Source organism: Physcomitrium patens, chromosome 9, assembly GCF_059467195.1.
Source record: "Physcomitrium patens ecotype Gransden chromosome 9, ASM5946719v1, whole genome shotgun sequence".
Taxonomy (NCBI): Eukaryota; Viridiplantae; Streptophyta; class Bryopsida; order Funariales; family Funariaceae; genus Physcomitrium; species Physcomitrium patens.
In genome coordinates this window covers 5,369,494-5,389,371 of record NC_143418.1, presented here as the reverse complement: position 1 = coordinate 5,389,371, position 19,878 = coordinate 5,369,494, and positions in this window count along the sequence as shown.

Below are 19,878 nucleotides of genomic sequence, written 5' to 3'. Positions count from 1 at the left end.
ACTATAATGAATTACTAATAGTTAAAAAATAATAAAAGATTAAAATAAATTACTATGGTAGTGGCTAAGATTTTAGGTAAGGACTAGATTAAGAAGAATCTAAGATTTAATTAGATGTAGCAAAGAATGATGAAAGTAATTTTAGATGAAGTTCATCTATAATAGATGTAAACTTTAGTAATAAGTAAAGAGTGTTAGAAGTGATAGTTATCTTATTCCATACTTCTTTTTGTATGCAACCTTACTAATGCTAAGTATTATAGCTTCTAACTTTTCTTTCTTCAATAGGTTATAGATCTACTTACAATTGCTTGTGAGTTTTGAAGTTATATGAAGTCTTTGTTATTGTGTAGAATAGATCATGTTGTTTTTGTTGGTATTGGGATTTAGAATCTCCTAACTTTCAGATTTAGATCTAAATCTAAATCTTGGTTTGTTCTTATTTGTTGTTAAGTGCATTTTGGATTTAGGATATATTTTACACCTTAAGGTGATATTATAGAATACTTACATTATGTTTTGTTGCTGAATTAGATCTTTAATGGACTAACTTTGTAGTTTCATATATTAAACAAGCTTAAGATATTTAAAAGATCTCTTATGGTACTTAGAAGTGATTTGTGAGCATAAAAGTGATATAAAAGTGGCAAATCTGATTTGAGACGTTTATATAGATTATTGGATTTGTGAAAAGTCTTTGAACTTAAGTTGAGAGTGTTTTGAGAATGAAAACACTAGTTTATTCACAAAGAGGGCATTTTGAGATTATAAGGCAACAATACCTTCTTGCTAATTTTGAGCTTTAGGACTATTTTTCTTGATATTTTTTGATACATCTCTCCTTTAGACATAATTTCAAGTAAGCGTGAAGGCTTGAGAATAATTGAAAAGTTTAGAGATGAACATTTCTACCATTGAAAGGTAAAAATTATTGAAATAAAAGTAAAAAAAAGAATAAGTTATCTTGTAGAAGATATTATCTTAGGTAAGTTACTAATGATTAAAGAGTTGACTCTTGGTATATAAAAAAGGCATCCTATGGATATAGGATAAGGTCAAGGACTAAGAGTCAAAGTCAAGAGGATAAAGTATGAACTAAGAAATATTCATAAACTATGTAAGAATAATTAATGTTTGGCATAGGATACCTTTGTGGTTATTAAGATGCCAAAGGATCCAAGGACTATAGGATATCCTTGAGGTACATTAGATACCAAAGTATCCTAGAACCAATGATCTTATGTATAAAAGTCAATGAATGGAAGTTGTCTTGTAGGACAGCAACCACAACCTATAAATATTGGGTATTCGAAGTGAGAGATATCTTATTCCATACTCTCTTTGTATATAATCTTGTTGATGCTATGTGTTGTGACTTCAAAGTTCTATTTCTTCAATAGGTTATGGGCCTACTCACTTTTAGTTATGAATTTTGAAGTTCTTTGAAATTATTTTTTTGTTACAAGGAATAGATCTTATGGTTGTTACTGATGTTAGAGTTTGTTATCTTCTAAATGTCTTTTTTGCATCTACTTGTTGATATAGTTATGCTCTTACTTGCTATTAAGTGCATTCATGGTCTTGGAGATTATTATACACTTTAGAATGTTTTTTTGAACACTAGTGGTATGTTTCTTTGCTGACCTACGTCATTCATATACTAACATTGAACTTTCATGTGCATAAGTTCCTAATAGAACTTCTTATAGTCAAAAGAAATATTGTGAGACATTAGAGGTGATAAAAGAGTGGCAAAACTTGTAAAAGAGATTTTGATAGTATATAAGATTTGTGAGAAGTCTTATAAATGAAGTTGAGAGTGATCAAAGAGTGAAATCACTAGTTTACTCACAAACAGGGTATTCTAGGTTTCTAAGGCAGTAATGCCCTCTTGTTTGTTTTGAGAGTTTTATCTTCTCTTTTTTTGATTTTCTTTGATCCACTTATTCTTTAGACATGGCTTCAAGTGAAGGTGAGGGCTTGAGAGTGATTTAGAAGTTTAGAGGTGACAACTTCTACCATTGGAAGAAGAAAATGGAGCTTTTACTCACTTCATTGGATCTTTGGAATATTGTTGATGAAAGTGAAGAGCCTCCTAGTTATGATGTTGATGTCAAGATGAAGAAAGAGTACAAACGACATAAAAGGAAGGCTTTTGACATGATTGCAATAAATCTTGATGATGCCAGCTTTTCACATGTAATTACTTGCAATAGACCAGTAGAAGCATGAAAGACTCTTTGCAACATCTATGAGAGTAGAAACCTTGTTAATATTCTATAGACAAGGAGGAAGTTCTTAACGATAAATATGGAAGAAGGAGATGACTTCATGGCTTATGTCAACAAGGTAAAAGCACTTGCAAACCAACTAGCAGTTGTTCACATGCCTATTGATGATAGGAAAATTGTGTTGACATTGCTTATGAGCCTTTTCGAGTCCTACAACTACGTCATTGTTGCATTGGAGTCTATCAACATGAAAGAACTTACCATGATTTATGTCACATCAAGACTTGTATATGAAGTAATCAAGAAGAAAGAAAAGAAGCTTCAAAGTAATGATTCGGCTCTATTCTCAAGACAAGGCAAAGGTAGCTTTCTACACCAACATGATAATTCAAAAAGCAACATAAGAAATTGCTATATTTATAGACAAGTAAGTCATTTTACTAGAAATTGCTACAAGGCCAAGAGAGGACATAGAGAAAATGCAAATAATGCTACTGTTAGTTTTGGTGGAGATGATTATACTTTCATAGTAAGTGAAGGAGCCTCCATGGCTGCCATGTCTAAGTGGATTATAGATTCAGATGCCACTAAGTATATGACACCATACAAGTGTTCATTTGACACTTATGAAGCAATTTCAGCAACAAAAATATGGTTGGGAGATAATGACATAGTACAAGCTATTGGAATTGGCTCCATTGTGGTAGAGATTGTAGTGAAGGACCAAATGAAGAGGATCAGATTGAAAGAAGTCTTACATGTGCCAAAGATGAAGAAGAACCTTCTTTCGGTGAGCAAACTTGTATCACATGGTTATAAAGTTCAATTTGATATGGATAGATGTTTTGTAAAGACATTGAATAGAAAACATATTGTCAAAGGCCTTAGAAATGGCAATCAGTATTTCATGAATAGTAAGAAAGTGAATAGAATTGAAGTGGTGGTATATACTGATTTTCTACAAAATCAAGATAAGTTTGGTATTTGGCATCAACAACTTGGTCATTTGAATTCCAATAGCATGAAAGAGCTCCAATCTATGGTAAGTAGCTTAGATCTTGGTCAATTCAGCCACAATGCTATGACACTTGCTTGTAAAGGTTGTATTCAAGGTAAACAACAAAAGGCTTCATTTCTAAGTGGAATTGCAATACGTGCAAGCAAATTGTTGGAGATGGTTCATTCTGATGTTTGTGGACCAATGAAGACACCATCAATTAGAGGAGCAAGGTATTTTGTAACATTTATTGATGATTTTTTAAGAAAGGTGTGGATATACATCATAAAAGCCAAGAGTGAGTATTTTTCAAGGTTTAAAGAATTCAAGGTACTTCTGGAGAAGCAATGTGAGTGTAAGATGAAAAAGTTGCACACGGACAATAGAGGTGAATATATGTCAAAGCATTTTGATGAATTTTTGAAAAATTAAGGCATTGCAAGATAAACCTCTATTCTTTACACTCCACAACAAAATGGAGTTGCTGAAAGAGTAAATTATACCATTGTCGAGATGACAAGGAATATGCTTCATGTACAAAACTTTGGGCATGAATATTGGGCAGAAGTTGTGGTCAATGCAGTGTATACAAGGAATAGATGTCCAACAAGTGCACTCACATCAATGATTCCACAAGAAGCTTAGAGTGGGAAGAAACCTTGTGTTTCATACATGAGGATCTTTGGATGTATTGCTTATGCAAAGAAACTAGATTTCATGAGGTCCAAACTCTATGCAAAGGGAACAAAATGTATATTTGTTGGATATTGTGAAGGTACCAAAGCATATAAGCTCATGTATTTAGAAACCAAGAAAATCATTAAAAGTCATGATGTAGAGTTTTTGGAGTAAAAGAGTACTTGTGAGCACTTAGAGATGTGTTTAAGTGGAAGTAATGGTGTGTTTATGGATACATCTTTAAATCCAACAATGAAAGAAGAAGAAGATGATGATGATGCTAGTAAAGATGGTAGAATTTCAAATTAAGTTGAAGAATCAAAGAAAGTAGATCATGAAATGCCTATAATTGCAAAAATCAGTAATGAAGACAATTAAGATGTTGAAGATGATGATGGTGATGAGGAGTAGCAATCTTTAAGTGTGAAGAGACAAGTTTTAAGAAAAAAAAAGATTGCAAGAGCTATTGGAGTGCATGAAGGTGAATCTTCATCAAGTGAAAGGAGATATCCTTTGAGAGATAAAAAAAAAATTGGTGCATGGTAGAAGAACCACATCTTTCCTCAAATAAATGAAGAACATGCAAATGTTGTAGTCTTTGTTGATCCATTGAATTTGTGTGATGTAATAAAGTCCACGGATTCTATGAAGTGGGAGAATGCTATAGAAGAAGAGTATAAATCACTCATGGGCAATGGAACATGAGAATTGACTCAACTTCGATCAAATTGATCTTCAATTGGTTGCAAGTAGGTGTTTAGAATCAAAAGGGATGCAATGGATAATATTATGAGATATAAGGCTAAATTGATTGCTAAAAGATATTCACAAGTTTTTGAAGTTGATTTCAATGAGAGATTTGCTCCCGTGGCCAAATTCACCACCATTAGAACCATCATGGCAATTGGAGCAGCAATGGACTTGGACATGCATCAAATGGATGTGAAGACAATTTTCTTGAATAAAAACTTTGAAGAAGACATTTAGATGGATCAACCTCAAGGATTTGTTGAAGATGGCAAACAAGACCTTGTTTGTAAGTTGAAGAAATCCTTGTATGGGCTCAAGCAATCTTTAAGGACATGGTACTAATATATTGATATATTCTTTATGAATGAAGCGTTTGTAAGGAGTGAAGCTGATCATTCATTGTATGTGATGCAATCAAATGAGTTCATATTTATTCTCATCATCTATGTTGATGATTTGATCATCTCAACCAATGCTATGAAGATGATGGATTAGTTGAAAGTAAAGTTAAAAAAATAATACAAGATGAGTGATTTGAAAGAGCTTCATTATTGTTTAGAAGTGGAATTTGTGAGAGATTTTACTAAGAAGACCATTATAATGAGCCAAACTAAGTACATTAAAGAGGTGCTGAAATGATTCAACATGGAGGAGTGTAAGCCTATTGGAACACCTTTGGAAGCCAATTTGAAGTTGATGAAGTTCAAAGAAGAAGACTTTATTGAAGTTGAAGAATAAATACGAGGTGTTTCATACAAGAGAATAGTAGGCTCACTTATGCAATGGTTGGCACAAGAATGGATCTTACATATGCGGTGAGTGTTGTAAGTCAACACATATCAAAGGCTGGACCAATCCATTGAAAAACCATCAAAAGGATCATGAGGTACTTAAAAAGTACTTTGAACTTCAAATTATGTCTTGGAGGTGATAACATTAGTATGCATGGTTATTGTAATGGAGATTAGCCTGGAGATGCAAATGATAGAAGGTCAACAATGGGATATGTATTCTTTGTTGGAGTGGGATCAATTTCATGGAATTGCAAAAGACAACCAACAATTGCAAGGTCAACAATAGAGGCGGAGTACATGGCAGTAAGCCATGGTGCAATAGAGACAATATGGCTATGACAACTTTTAGAGGACATTGGAGATGTGCAAATCGAAGCAACTCCAATGAAGTGTGACAACCAAAGATATCTTACATTTGTAAAGAATTCAAAGCATCATTCAAGGATCAAGCACATTGACATTCAATATCACTTTATAAGAGAGAAGATTGAAATAGGAATAATTGATATGAAGTATTATGCAACGGAAGACATGCTTACTGATTTGTTGAAAAAGCCATTAGTAAAAGATAGACACCACATGTTGACAAAGGTATTAAGATTGAAAGTTTTTTGACCAATAGCAAAGTGGGAGTGTTGAAGTAAAAATAAAAAAAGAATAAATTATCTTGTAAAAAATATTATCTTAGGTAAGTTGCTAATGGTCAAAGAGTTGACTCTTGGTATATAGAAAGGGCATCCTATGGATATAGGATAAGGTCAAGGACAAAAAGTCAAAGTCAAGAGAATAAAGTAAGAAATGTTAAAATAAATAGAGGATAAGTTAGAAGGTAAAAGATATTATCTTAGATAAGTTGCTAATGATCAAAGGGCAGCAAAAGAATGAAAGAAAGTTACCAAGGTGGTGGCTAAGGTTATAGGTGGTGGCAAGGATTTTAAGTGGCGGCTAGGGTTGTAAGTGGCAGCAAGGTTAAGAGGAATCTAGGGTTTAGTTGGATGAAAGTAAGATGAATATTAGCCAAAATGGATGTAACCTCTACCTATAAGTAAAGGGTATTGGAAGTGAGAGGTATCTCATTCTACACTTCTCTTGTGTCTAACCTTGTTGATTTCTACTTATTTGTGTCTTGCTTATTGTGTTTCTTCAATAGGTTATGGGCCCACACATACTTTGTTGTGCTATTCAAGTAAGTTGAAGTCATTTCCTGGTTGTTGTTTTTGTGTGGAATAGATCTTATGGTATTTACTGATGTTAGAGATTGTATGATCTAATCTGGTGTTTTGACTTGTGGAGGTTTTGATTTGGGCCTTATAGATCTCTTAAATCAGTTTGAAGGTTCTTAACTCCTAGGATTTAATAATTAAGATCTTTTACAAAGACCTTGATAGTGTCTTTGATTTTGTGGTGAGAAAGTGAATTTTATGAAAGGAAGAGCTAGGTGGTGAGGTTGATTAGAGTTCACATACTTGTTAGAAGCTTCAAAAGTTGATTTGGAAGTGTTTGGAGTGAAGAAATATTCATTTGTTTACAAGAAGGCATTTTGAGATTTTGCTAGTACAAAATTATTTTAGTGATTTTTAGTACATAGAGATTCTTTTTTTTGATATTTTTTGATAGACCTCTTCTAAGACATGGCTTCAAGTGAGGGTGAAGGTTTGAAAGTGATTGAAAAGTTTAGAGGTGTCAATTTCTACCATTAGAAGATCAAAATGGAGCTTTTATTGGTGTCTTTGGACCTTTGGGACATTGTAGATGAAAGTGAAGAGCTTCCAAGCATGCATGCTGATGCTAAAGAGAAGAAAGACTTCACAAGATGTGAAAAGAAGGCTTTTGGCATGATTGCCACTAATTTGGATGAAGCCAACTTTTCTCACATCATCTCTTGCAAAGGACCAGCAAAAGCATGGAAGACTCTTTGCAACATATATAAGAGCAAGAACTTATCCAATATCATCTTCACAAGGAGGAAATTCTTCACTTGTAAGATGGAAGAAGGTAAAGACCTCATGGCTTATGTCAACAAGATAAAGGCCCTTGCTAATCAACTTGCTATTTTTGACAAGCCTTTAGAAGAAAGTGATATTATCATGACCTTGTTTATGAGCCTTCTTGAGTCCTATAACTACCTCATTGTGGCATTGGAATCCATCAAAGTAAAAGAATTCACAATGGATTATGTGATGACAAGACTTACCCATGAAGTGACCAAGAGAAAAGAAAAAGAGTTCCAAAGTGAAGATTCGGCTTTCTTTTTAAGGCAAGGCAAGGGGAATCATCTCAATCAATGTGGCAATATGAGAACTTACTTCATTTGTGAAAAACCAGGTCACTTTGCTCGAAATTGCTACAAGGCTAACGAAGGAGATAGAAAAAGTGCAAACAATGCTCATAATGAATATAGAGGTGATGATTATGCATTCATGGCAAGTGAAGGTACTTCCATGGCTGCCATGTCCAAGTGGATCATTGATTCTGGTGCCACCAAGCACATGACTCTATACAAATGTTCATTTGACATTTATGAAGAGATTTCAACAACAAATATCCTCATGGGAGACTATGGCATAGTACAAGATTTTGGAATGGGCTCCATTGTTATAAAGATTGTTGTAAAAGGCCAAACTAAGAGGATCAGATTGAAGGACGTCTTACATGTGCCAAAGATGAAGAAAAATCTCCTCTCGGTGAGTAAACTTGTTTTATATAGTTGTAAAGTACAATTTGATAAGAATGGGTGTTTTATGAAGATATTGAAAGGAGATCATATTGCAAAGGGCTTTAGAGATATCAATCTCTACTTTATCAAGTATAAGAAGGTGAATGGAGTTGAAGTAGTGACATTTGGTGAATTTCCTCAAGATCAAGACAAGTTTGGCATTTGGCATCAACGTCTTAGTCATTTGAATGCCAAGAGCATGAAAGAGCTCCAATCCATGGTAAGTGGCTTAGATCTTGTTCATATAAGACATAATACTATGACACTTACTTGTAAAGGTTGTATTCAAGGCAAACAACAAAGGGCCTCATTTCCAAGTGGAGTTACAACACGTGCAATCAAGTTATTGGAGATTATCCATTCTGATGTTTGTGGACCTATGAAGATGCCATCAATAGGAGGTGCAAGGTATTTTGTCACATTAATTGATGACTTTTTAAGGAAAGTATGGATTTTCATCCTCAAAGTAAAGAATGAGTATTTTACAAGGTTTAAGGAATTTAAGGCTTTTATAGGAGAAGCAATGTGAATGCAAAATCAAGGTATTACGTACAAACAATGGAGGTGAGTATATATCAAAGCAATTCAATGATTTCTTAAAGTTGCATGGTATTGCAAGACAAACTTCTACTCTTTATACTCCACAACAAAATGGAGTTGCTGAAAGAGCAAATCGGACCATTGTGGAGATGGCAAGGAGTATGCTTCATGTACAACACCTTGAAAATGAGTTTTGGGTGGAAGCAATAGTGAATGTAGTATACACAAGAAATAGTTGTCCTACAAGTGCACTTACATCAATGATGTTGGAAGAAGCTTGGACTGGGAGAAAACCTTGTGTTTCTTATATGAGGACCTTTGGATGCATAGCATATGCAAAGATACCAGATTGTATGAGATCAAAATTTGATGCAGAAGGTAAAAAATGTATATTTTTTGGATATTGTGAAGGTACAAAGGCTTATAGGCTCATGTATTTGGACACTAAAAAGATAATCAAAAGTCGTGATGTTAAGTTTTTAGAGCACAAGAGTGCTTGTGAGCACTTAGAGATGTGTCGAAGTAGGAGTAATGGTGTGTTTGTGGACACATCTTCAAATTCAGCAAAGAAGGAAGAAGACAAAGACAATGATGGTTGTAAAGGTGGAAATGAAGATGAAGAGGCAAAAAAGGTAGTCAAGAAGGCCTCTACAATTGTTAAGACCAGCAATGAAGAGCATGAAGATGTTGATGATGATGGTAATGAGGATTATGAACCTTTGAGTGAAAAAAGACTATCTTCAAAAGAAAAGAAGGTTGGAGGTGATCATGGAGTACAAAAAGTTGAGTCTTCTTCAAATGAAAGGAGATATCCTTTGACAGATAGAAAACAACGTGGTGAATAGTAGAAGGACCATATTTTTCCTCAAGTAAGTAAAGAATATATCAATGTTGCACTTCTTACTGATCCGTTGAGTTTATGTGATGCAATGAAGTCCACGGATGCTATGAAGTGAGAGAATGCTATAGAAAAAGAGTACAAATCACTCATGGACAATGGAACATGGAAATTGATTCAACTTCTACCAAATCGAGATTCAATTGGTTGTAAGTGGGTATTTAGAACCAAAAGGGTTGCAATGGGCAATATTGTGAGATATAAGGCAAGATTGGTTGCTAAAGGCTACTCACAAGTTGCTAGTGTTGATTTTAATGAGACATTTGCTCCCGTGGCCAAATTCACTACCATTAGAACCATTGTGGCAATTGGGACAGCAATGGACTTGGAGATGTACTAAATGGATGTGAAGACGGCTTTCTTGAATGGAGCATTGGAAGAAGACATCTACATAGATTAACCTCAAGGATTTATTGAAGAAGGCAAACAACACCTTGTGTGTAAGTTAAAGAAATCCTTATATAGGCTTAAGCAATCATCAAGGGCATGGTACCAACGTATCAACACTTTCTTTGTGAATGAAGGATTTGTGAGGAGTGAGACTGATCATTCCATGTATGTGATGCAATTAAAAGCCTTCTTACTAATTTTCATTCTTTATGTTGATGATTTGATCATTTTGACCAATACTTTGAAAAAGATGGATTGATTTAAGGCAAAGTTAGCAAAAGAATTTGAAATGAATGATTTGAGAGAGCTCCACTATTGCTTAGGAGTGGAATTTGTAAGAAATCGAGCTAAGAAGATTATTACATTGAGCCAAAAGAAGTACATTGAAGAAGTGTTGAAATGATTCAACATGGAGGAGTGCAAGTCCATTAGAACACATTTGGAGGCAAATTTGAAGTTGATGAAGCTCACGGATGAGAAATTTATTGAAGTTGAAGAAGAAATGAAAGATGTTCCATACAAGGCAGTAGTAGGTTCACTTATGTATGCAATGGTTGGTACAAGGATGGATCTTCCATATGCTATGAATGTTGTGAGTCAACACATGTCAAAAGTTGGACCAATTCATTGGACAACCATTAAGAGGACCTTGAGGTACTTAAAAGGCACTTTGAACTTCAAATTGTATCTTAGAGGTGATAGTATTACATTGCATGGATATTGTGATGCGGATTGGACTGGAAATACAAATGATAGAAGATCAACGATGGGATATGTATTCTTTATTGGAGTGGGAGCAATTTCATGGAATTGTAAGAGACAACCAATAATTACAAGGTCTACAATGGATGCAGAATACATAGCAGCAAGTCATGGTGCAATGGAGGCAATATGGCTAAGACAAGTTATAGAAGACATTGGACTTGTGCAATTGGAAGCAACTCCAATAAAGTGTGACAATCAAAGATGCCTTGCTTTTGCTAAGAATCCAAAGCATCATTCAAGGACAAAGCACATTGACATTCAACATCACTTCATATGGGAGAAGATTGAGATGGGAGTAATTGATATGAAATATTGTGCAATGGAAGACATGCTTGCTGATTTATTCACAAAAGCAGTAGTGAAGGATAGACATTACAAATTGACAAAGAGATTAGGTTTATTAGCCTTTGACCAATAGCAAAGAGGGAGTATTAAAGTAAATAGAGGATAAGTTAGAAGGTAAAAGATATTATCTTAGATAAGTTGCTAATAGTCAAAGGGCAGCAAAAAGATGAAAGAAAGTTATCAAGGTGGCGGCTAGGGTTTAAAGTGGCGATAAGGTTAAGAAGAATCTAGGGTTTAGTTGGATGAAAGTAAGATGAATACTAGCCAAAATAGATGTAACCTCTACCTATAAGTAAAGGGTGTTGGAAGTGAGAGGTATCTCATTCCACACTTCTCTTGTATCTAACCTTGCTGATTTCTACTTACTTGTGTCTTGCTTATTGAGTTTCTTCAATAAGAACTATGTGAGTGAAAAATTCCACCTCTCAATTCAAATTACAAGATGGCCTCAATTAAGAGTTGCTTGTAATGGGTGGTGCGAAGTAGAAGTAACAAACAACAAAACTAAAGAAGAATAACACAAAACAAGTGAAACAAGTGTAATCAAGCAATTGTACACTACAAAACGAATCACAATCCGTTCACTGGATTCTCACCAAGTAAAAAATAAAAAATAAAAGTAAAAAGTATATTTTTAGGAAGGTAATTTTTTTATCTTTTCAATGACGTAAAAAACATGTAAATCCGAATTATTTTAAGTAAGTTATGAAGGATTGAAAATAACAAGTAATAAATAGAAAGTTAAGTGAAAATATTTTACCTCAAGGATAATTTGTTAATAGATCAAGGTTTCGAACCTCACCAAGGCTAACATGTAGTGTATATAGATTTTCTAAAGAGGCCTTGAGGCCTTAGTCTTATCTTCCTACCTACATCCAAGGTGCTACAACCCATATGAGACTTGTGCATCTCTCTTCTTACAAGGACTATACTAGCTGCTGGTCCTCCTATTTTCTACTAGTAGAATTAATATTTTTCAATTTTTGACTTCACCATGGTGTTTAAAAACACCCAATTAGCCTAGAAACACTAAATGGTCTCCAAACCTTACTCCATTTCTTCATAATGGCTCCCCAAGTGGTAAAACTCAATTTTACCAAGGTCTTGAAAATTATCCTAAAAATTCATAGAAAATTCTAAATAAATTCTAAATAAATTCTAAAAATTCTTATAATATTTCTATAATTCTAATATCCATTTAAAGATATAATTCCATATATTAATGATTTTTTATAGTGATTAAAATCAATTTGAATCTACTAAAAATTCTAAATAATTTCTAAATAAATTCTAAAAATTCCTATAATATTTCTATAATACTAATAGCAATTTAAGGATATAATTTCTTATATTATTAATTTTTTTATAGTAATGGAATCAATTTAAATCTACTATAAATTCTACTTTCTATATAAATAACTAAAAAGACATGAGGTTCTTTTTCATACTTCTTTCAACTACTAACTAACATTTATAGTTTTTATATAAGTAATACATATAGATATAAGATCAATATAAATATTGATTTTAGTAACTAATCCTTATTCCTTAATAATAAGTAAAAATACTAAATCAACTAAAATAATTGCCTCCAAGACTTACTAAGACTCCATTTCTTCTCTACTAATACTATTCTTCTTTCTTTAACATCTTCTAAGCATATATTTATCTAATAATTGTAATTTTGGCACTCTAAATGCATTCTTTTGTCCTAAAACAACTAGTGACTCAATTTGATGACTCACAAACTAGAGAATATCCATAAACTTTGTAAGAGTAATTAGTGTTTGACATACAATACATTTGTGGTTACTAAGATGCCAAAGGATCCAAGGACCATAGGATACCCTTGAGATACATTAGATACCAAAGGATCTTAGGACCAAAGATCTTATGTATAAAAGTCAATGAGTCGAAGTTATCTTGTAGGGTAGCAACCACAATCTATAAGTATTGGGTGTTGGAAGTGAGAGATATCTTACTCCATACTCTCTTTGTATACAATCTTACTAATGCTATATGTTGTGACTTCAAAGTTCTATTTTTTCAACAAAAATAGAGCATTTATTAGCTTCTTTGGATCTTTGAACTATTATAGATGCAAGTGAAGAGCCTGTAAGTATGCATGCTGATATAAATAAGAAGAAGGACTAAAAACATCATGAAAAGAAGGCTTTTGGATTGATTATATGTAATGTTGATGAAGCCAACTTCTCCCACATTATTTCTTGAAATGATCTAATAAAAACATAGAAGTTTCTTTATAACATCTATAAGAGGAAGAACTTATCCAACATCATTTATACAAGGAGAAAGTTTTTTTTACTTGTAAGATGGAAGAGGGTGAAGACCTCATGGTTCACATTACAAAGTGAAGGCACTTACAAACCAACTTACAACTATAAATACGTCATTAGAAGATGCAAATGTTAACATGACTATACTCATGAGTTTGCAAAAATCCTACAACAACATCATTGTGGTTTTCAAATCCATCAAGATAAAAGATCTCACAATAGACTATGTGACAACAAGATTTAGCCATGAAGTGATCAAGAAGGAAAAAAAAGAATCTTGAAGTAAAGATTCAACACTCTATTCATGACAAGGTAAGTGCAATTATTCAAATCAATGAGATAATATTAAAACTTGTTTCATTTATAGCAAAGTAGGATATTTTCTTCAAAATTACTACAAAGGCAAAAAGATAAAAAAGAAGAATACAAATAGTGTGCAAGATGATTTTGGAGGATAAGATTATGTATTCACCATAATAAATAGTACTTCCATAGCTACCATGTCAAGATAGATTATAGACTCAAGTTATTCTAAGCATATGACATCTTATAAATATTTATTTGATACTTATGAGGCTATTTCAATGTCAAATGTGATTTTGGCAAATAGTAGTACATGTAAAGCCATTGAAATTGGTTTTATTATAGTGGAGGTGGTTGTGAATGAATAAATCAATAGGATCATATTCAAAAATATTGTCCATATGCCTAAGATGAAGCAAAACCTACTTTTAGTGAGTAAGCTTGTAATGGAGGGTTTTATAGTTCAATTCAATATGAATGGATGTTTTGTGAATTTTTTTTATAGAAACATGGTTGCCAAGGACTTTAGAGTAGAAAATTTGTATTACTTCAAATGTAAAACAATCAATAGAGTCGAAACAACTACATTTGCTGAATTCACATCAAATCAAGATTAGTTGAATGTATGGCATTGTTGTCTTATCTATTTAAATGTGAAGAGCATGGCAAAGCTTAAGTCTATAGTAAGTAGCTTAGATCTAAGCAAAATAAGCCAAAATCAATACAACTTGCATAGGAAGGATGCATATAAAGCAAACAACAAAAGGCCTTATTTTTAAGTAGTGTAGCAACATGTACTACAAAATTATTATACACCGAGACATCTTAGGATAATCATGTCTTAACTATGGTAATTATTTATGAAAGAATTTACACTTTTCATGATACAAGCATAATTTCTATTGCCATAATTGCTTAAAAATAACTTATAAATGTGTCACATAAACTTATGGCGTGCTATTAAAAATAATAACATCATCAATGTAGCATCTAGTAAATGATAAGCTAGATAAAACTTTATCCATCACCCATTGAAATTCAACTGGTGCATTCTTAAGATCAAATAGAAAGAACTTCCAATGATAAAGTTGATCTTATTCATCTTCATTGACTCTCCAAAATGTTGTCTTCATCCAAGCTTCAATAAGTAATAGTAATTGGTAATAACTAGATCTTAAATCTAAAATACCTGAATACTTCAGAAAATCCTATTGCATCAAATTATTCTTTTGGCATTAGCTTTGAATATTTATAAAACTTAGTCTTATGATTAATTAGATGATAGTCTCTACACATCCGTTTCTTTATCCAATTATCAAAAATATCTTTTTTCAAAGGCATGATTGTAGCACAAGCATATTCACTATTAGAAAGCTCAATCAAGCTTATAGCCAATAATTCATAGCAATGGACTTGAACACTAGCTTTTTTTGAGGCATTAAACTTGCAAAGTTGTCAAAATATTGGATGATCATCTTCTAATTGAATGTGAATAGGTTTGCTTTTATTGCCTTTAAGATCTTGAAGACTAAAGGCAAAATATTTGCAATACAAGTAGATAAAAGCTTATATCATTTATGCTTCAACATCAATAAGATATGGCCTTAATTTCAATAGTCAATCATGAAATTTTGTGGTCTCTTTCTTCACCAATAGAACCCTACTACATATTAGCATGCATTTAATTGCTAATCTATTAAAAAAACAACTCTTATGCCTCCTACATTTTTATTTCTAATCAACTAAGGAACTTCATTACTACAGTATTTATGTGAATTACAATTGTTGATAGAATATGGATTATCTTTTAAAAACAAATCTTATGAGAGAGTCTCTTGAGCATTAGTTTTTACTAAGTCTTTAGCCCAAAATACAAAGTCAGCTTTAGCTTGTAGCTCATCTATTATATGCCTTTGTAAACAAAGAAATAACTTGGATTCTTCAATCCTAGTAAGTTCAGGATCCATTGCCCCTTGACCATTGTTTTTTAACCTCAAAATATTAATATGGTAATGAAAATACTTTTGAATAGTAAGACATATGCTAAAAAATCATATTAAAGTATTGAGGTCCATAGCATGGCCTAGGAAAAAATTACATTATTCTTCAGTAAGATCATAAGCAATTGTGATGTCAATTAAAAAGCCTATAATATGCTCCCTTTCATTGATATTATATTCTTCATAGATTTTTAAATTGACATTCTAAATTATATTAGATCCATGTACTCAAAATACAAAAGATACTAGAAATGTCACAAATATAGGAAATATGCCACAAGATACTTCCATCTTATAAACCAAGACAAGAAGAGATTCATTAGCCTTAGTGACAACTAAAGAAATTTTATTATCATCTAAGATATCATTTATATAGCATCTAAGAGGTCATTTAATTCTAAAAAGTACTTTTGTAATCACGTGAGATAATGCCAAGTTAATCTAAATCAAATAAAGTCAATGGGTATAGAAGTCCAAAGCCGCACCATCAGAAAAGGTTGGAAGACTAAGGAATTATTTAATATATTGATAATCCTCCAACACTTGGATTTGAATTTCATCCAATGGTAGTACATTTCAAAAATATTACACAAGTGGTATAATTTGATGCATAAATTACCATTGATTAAGATACATTAAATCTGTAAATAAATTGGATTGAAGATCATGTAATCCATGATCTATTCTAATATGTGAATGACCTTGACAAGGCCATCTATCAATCAATAAATCTATGTGGCCTAATCTCCTCAAATTCTCGTGACTAATAAGAATGACATCATAAAAGAGTTGGCTAAAATAACCAAAAATAGTAAGAAATTATAATTATTTAGAATACATAATCAATAATCTTTAGAGATAATGTCGAGCTGCTCGATTAGATGTAATTCTAGTATTCATGTAGATGTACTATTGAATAATAAGCCCAGCCTCTAATACTACTATCAAACTTGTATTAATGCTTGCAAAGAGTTCCACAAGGATAATATCCTCATTTAGTGGATGCCAATGAATAGGTTGAACAAAGCTAGATAAGAAAGATAATTTTAATATCTTCAATATATCCAATGAAGATATAATGTCTTCATATTGGCAAAAAAGTTTTGCATAGAGGAGATGGATCCTTCTTGTATTTTGCATGATCTTCTAAAAATGGTAGATTAAATGGTCGTATAGAATAAGATATAAATATTAAATTTTCTTCTAATAGAAAAACTTTACAACACAAATCAGATGCCAATGCATTACAACCAAATAAAGATTTTGCTGACATAATCATAGTAGTGGCTACAAATATGATTGAAATTCTTTTTTTCCATCACTAGTAGATCATCTAGGTTAAATCTATGCTTCTTTAATCTAATTATCTAGGCCAAAATTAAATTGTTAAAGAACATGTTGACGTACTAAAATATCATAGTTGGTGGCATTAATCACTGTGGACTTTAACAATAAGTATGAATAAAGTGAACTAGATCTAGTGCAAAATATTAATTGCAAAGGTTGTTTGGTATAGCCAATAGCTTGCTCTATACCTCCTACTAAAATAATAATGGTAAAAAAAAAAAAGTTTTAAATCTATAGGAATAAAATCTAATTCTTAAAGAAATTGCTTATCAATTATAACTAGCTAAGTTCCAAAATCTACCATAACATGCAAAGATATAGTACAAATAGTATTGTGATCAGTATGGCTATCAATTAGCACATTATTGTTATTAATTAATTGTATAATTTTTAGGTATAAATTTTGATATTTTTAGGCAAATCTAGCTATAATATTAGATAGAAATGCCATCTCTATAGCCAATGGTATCTCACTTGAAGGATTTATATTTTGGCCTTTAAGTCACTTTCATCAAATATGGCAATAGCTTTAGTTGTAAGTTTTACTTATAACTTAGCTAAATCCTCTTATGTTGAAGGCTTTGTTATTGCTTGAGCCCCCTCTAATAATGACATAGATACTTTACCTTCCATCATTTTACTAGCCAATTAAAAAATCCTTGTTGATTTAAATTTTGAAGTCAATAAGTTAACATTGGAAAATATAGGCATATTTAATATTTTATAAGCTAAAGTACGTATTGTGTTTTTAATATTAGTAGCTTTATCTTATATTTAAGTTAAAATAAAAGGCTTTGCTAGGCTATTAATATCCACAAGGCTAAATGATAAAAGCAATTGTATATGGATATTAGCATCTTCACAATGCTTGAATGCTAGACAAGGATTATAGTACCCCACTTATTATAGGTGTCATATTCTTAGCTATTATTTGGGCACATATAGCAGTTGCAACTACTATTTGTCTTGATACACCAAATATATAATATTTTGGAGAAGAAGAATTTGTTCCACTTCTAAAAGCCACATGACATCCAATGACTTTGTCTAATGAAGCCACATTATTGAATTTTTTTTCTCTAATTCAGTAATTTTAGCTTCTACGGTTTTTTTTTTTTTTATCTAAGGTGGACTATGTATGTGGATGTAATATGAAGCAATTAAGTTCATTGTGGTTAAGCTTAAGCTTACCACAATAAGAATATTTCAATTGCTTCTTTTTAAATTTATTTTCAACTTTAATTATCTCAGCTTTTAGCTTAGATTTTTCTATATATAAGGCTTTCTTCTTTTTCGGACAATTGGAATCATTCTTTATGTATTTTGATTCACCACACCTCCAACAATGCATAGTTTTTTTAGGTTTGATTTTGTTAAGCTACTTGTGGTAGTTTCCATCTTCTTGGATTTTGATATATCCGTCATGCAAGCTATTATGTCAATGATATTATATTAACAAGTGTCTTATCACATTTTTCAACTTTAATAAATACTTGTATCAATGTGATCTTGTTGTCATAGTTGAGAATAATTCTTCATATGACTAAATCAAAGAATCTTTTTTCAATCTTAGATAAAAAAATCTTAATAAGTTGACTCTCAACAAACACACCTCTTGATTCTATTGCAAACTGAGCCAAAGAAGTATACATGGTACATAGAGCATATTCTTTTTTATGAAAAAAATCTTGAATACATTGCATTTGATCATGTCTAAAATCTCGATAATTGTACTCTAAGTACTTAATAAACATTTAAAGAAGTTCAAATGATGGTGGCTCTCCCATTAGAAATAAAGTTGCCTTCATTGTTTGAGCCATGCAAGATAAAGTAGTTGAAGTGTTGATTAAAGAAGAAGCTACTCATTTTTCTTTAATATCTTCTGAAGGTGTACCAACTTCTCCTTGGATTGGATCTTTTTTTTCACTATAGGCATAAAGCTTGAAATAACATCCTCTTTAAGAGCTGAAATAAGCTCTATGTGTACTTCTCAATAACATCTTATTTCATACAATTCAAGTAAGTATTCTTTATTCCATTTTTCATAGATTTGGAGTACCTTGTATTCTAAGTATTGTAGTAAGAGCTCAAAGACATACCACTCATTGAAAGTGGAAGACCTTTGATGCTTCTCTTTCATCCATGTTTAAAACCTAAGTTTCCAATCTAGCAAAGAAATGTCCTTAACTCTTCTTGAAAATCTATCCTTCATCATGTTATGAAGATTATCTTCTATTTCATAAAATGTATCCACCTCCAAGATCCAAAGCCTCCAAGTGGTATCTAATGCTGAAATAGGCTAAAAAACCTAATTAGTATACATCCTTGGTCCAAAGTCCTTGATGTAATCACTATCCAAGTAGTCTAATGAAGGAAATCAATAATATTGGCTCCTAGTATGCACCATAAAAGGACTATTTTTTTACTTGCAACTATCTAAAGGCTAAAGGAACAATCTATGTTTGCAAAAACTACCAAACTTTGTAATTCTCTAGTAATCACCTCCGGATTACTACAAATTCAATATATCTACAAACAAAAGGATTTTATCAGCCATCAATTCAAAATCATTCATACAATATGCCTATCAATAAAAATTAAAACAAATACAAAATAGGATAATAATGAAAAACTTTCAGAAATAATATCCACAATTAAGAAAAGATACAAAAAATAAAATCTAAAAATCTATAATAGATCTTCATCCTCGACAATACATAAGTGAAAATCAAAAGTAAACTAGAGCAGCTGGTATCTACCTACAATTGATGGTTATAAATCAAAAAATATATGATAGTAAAAGATAATTACAATAAAATGAAATATA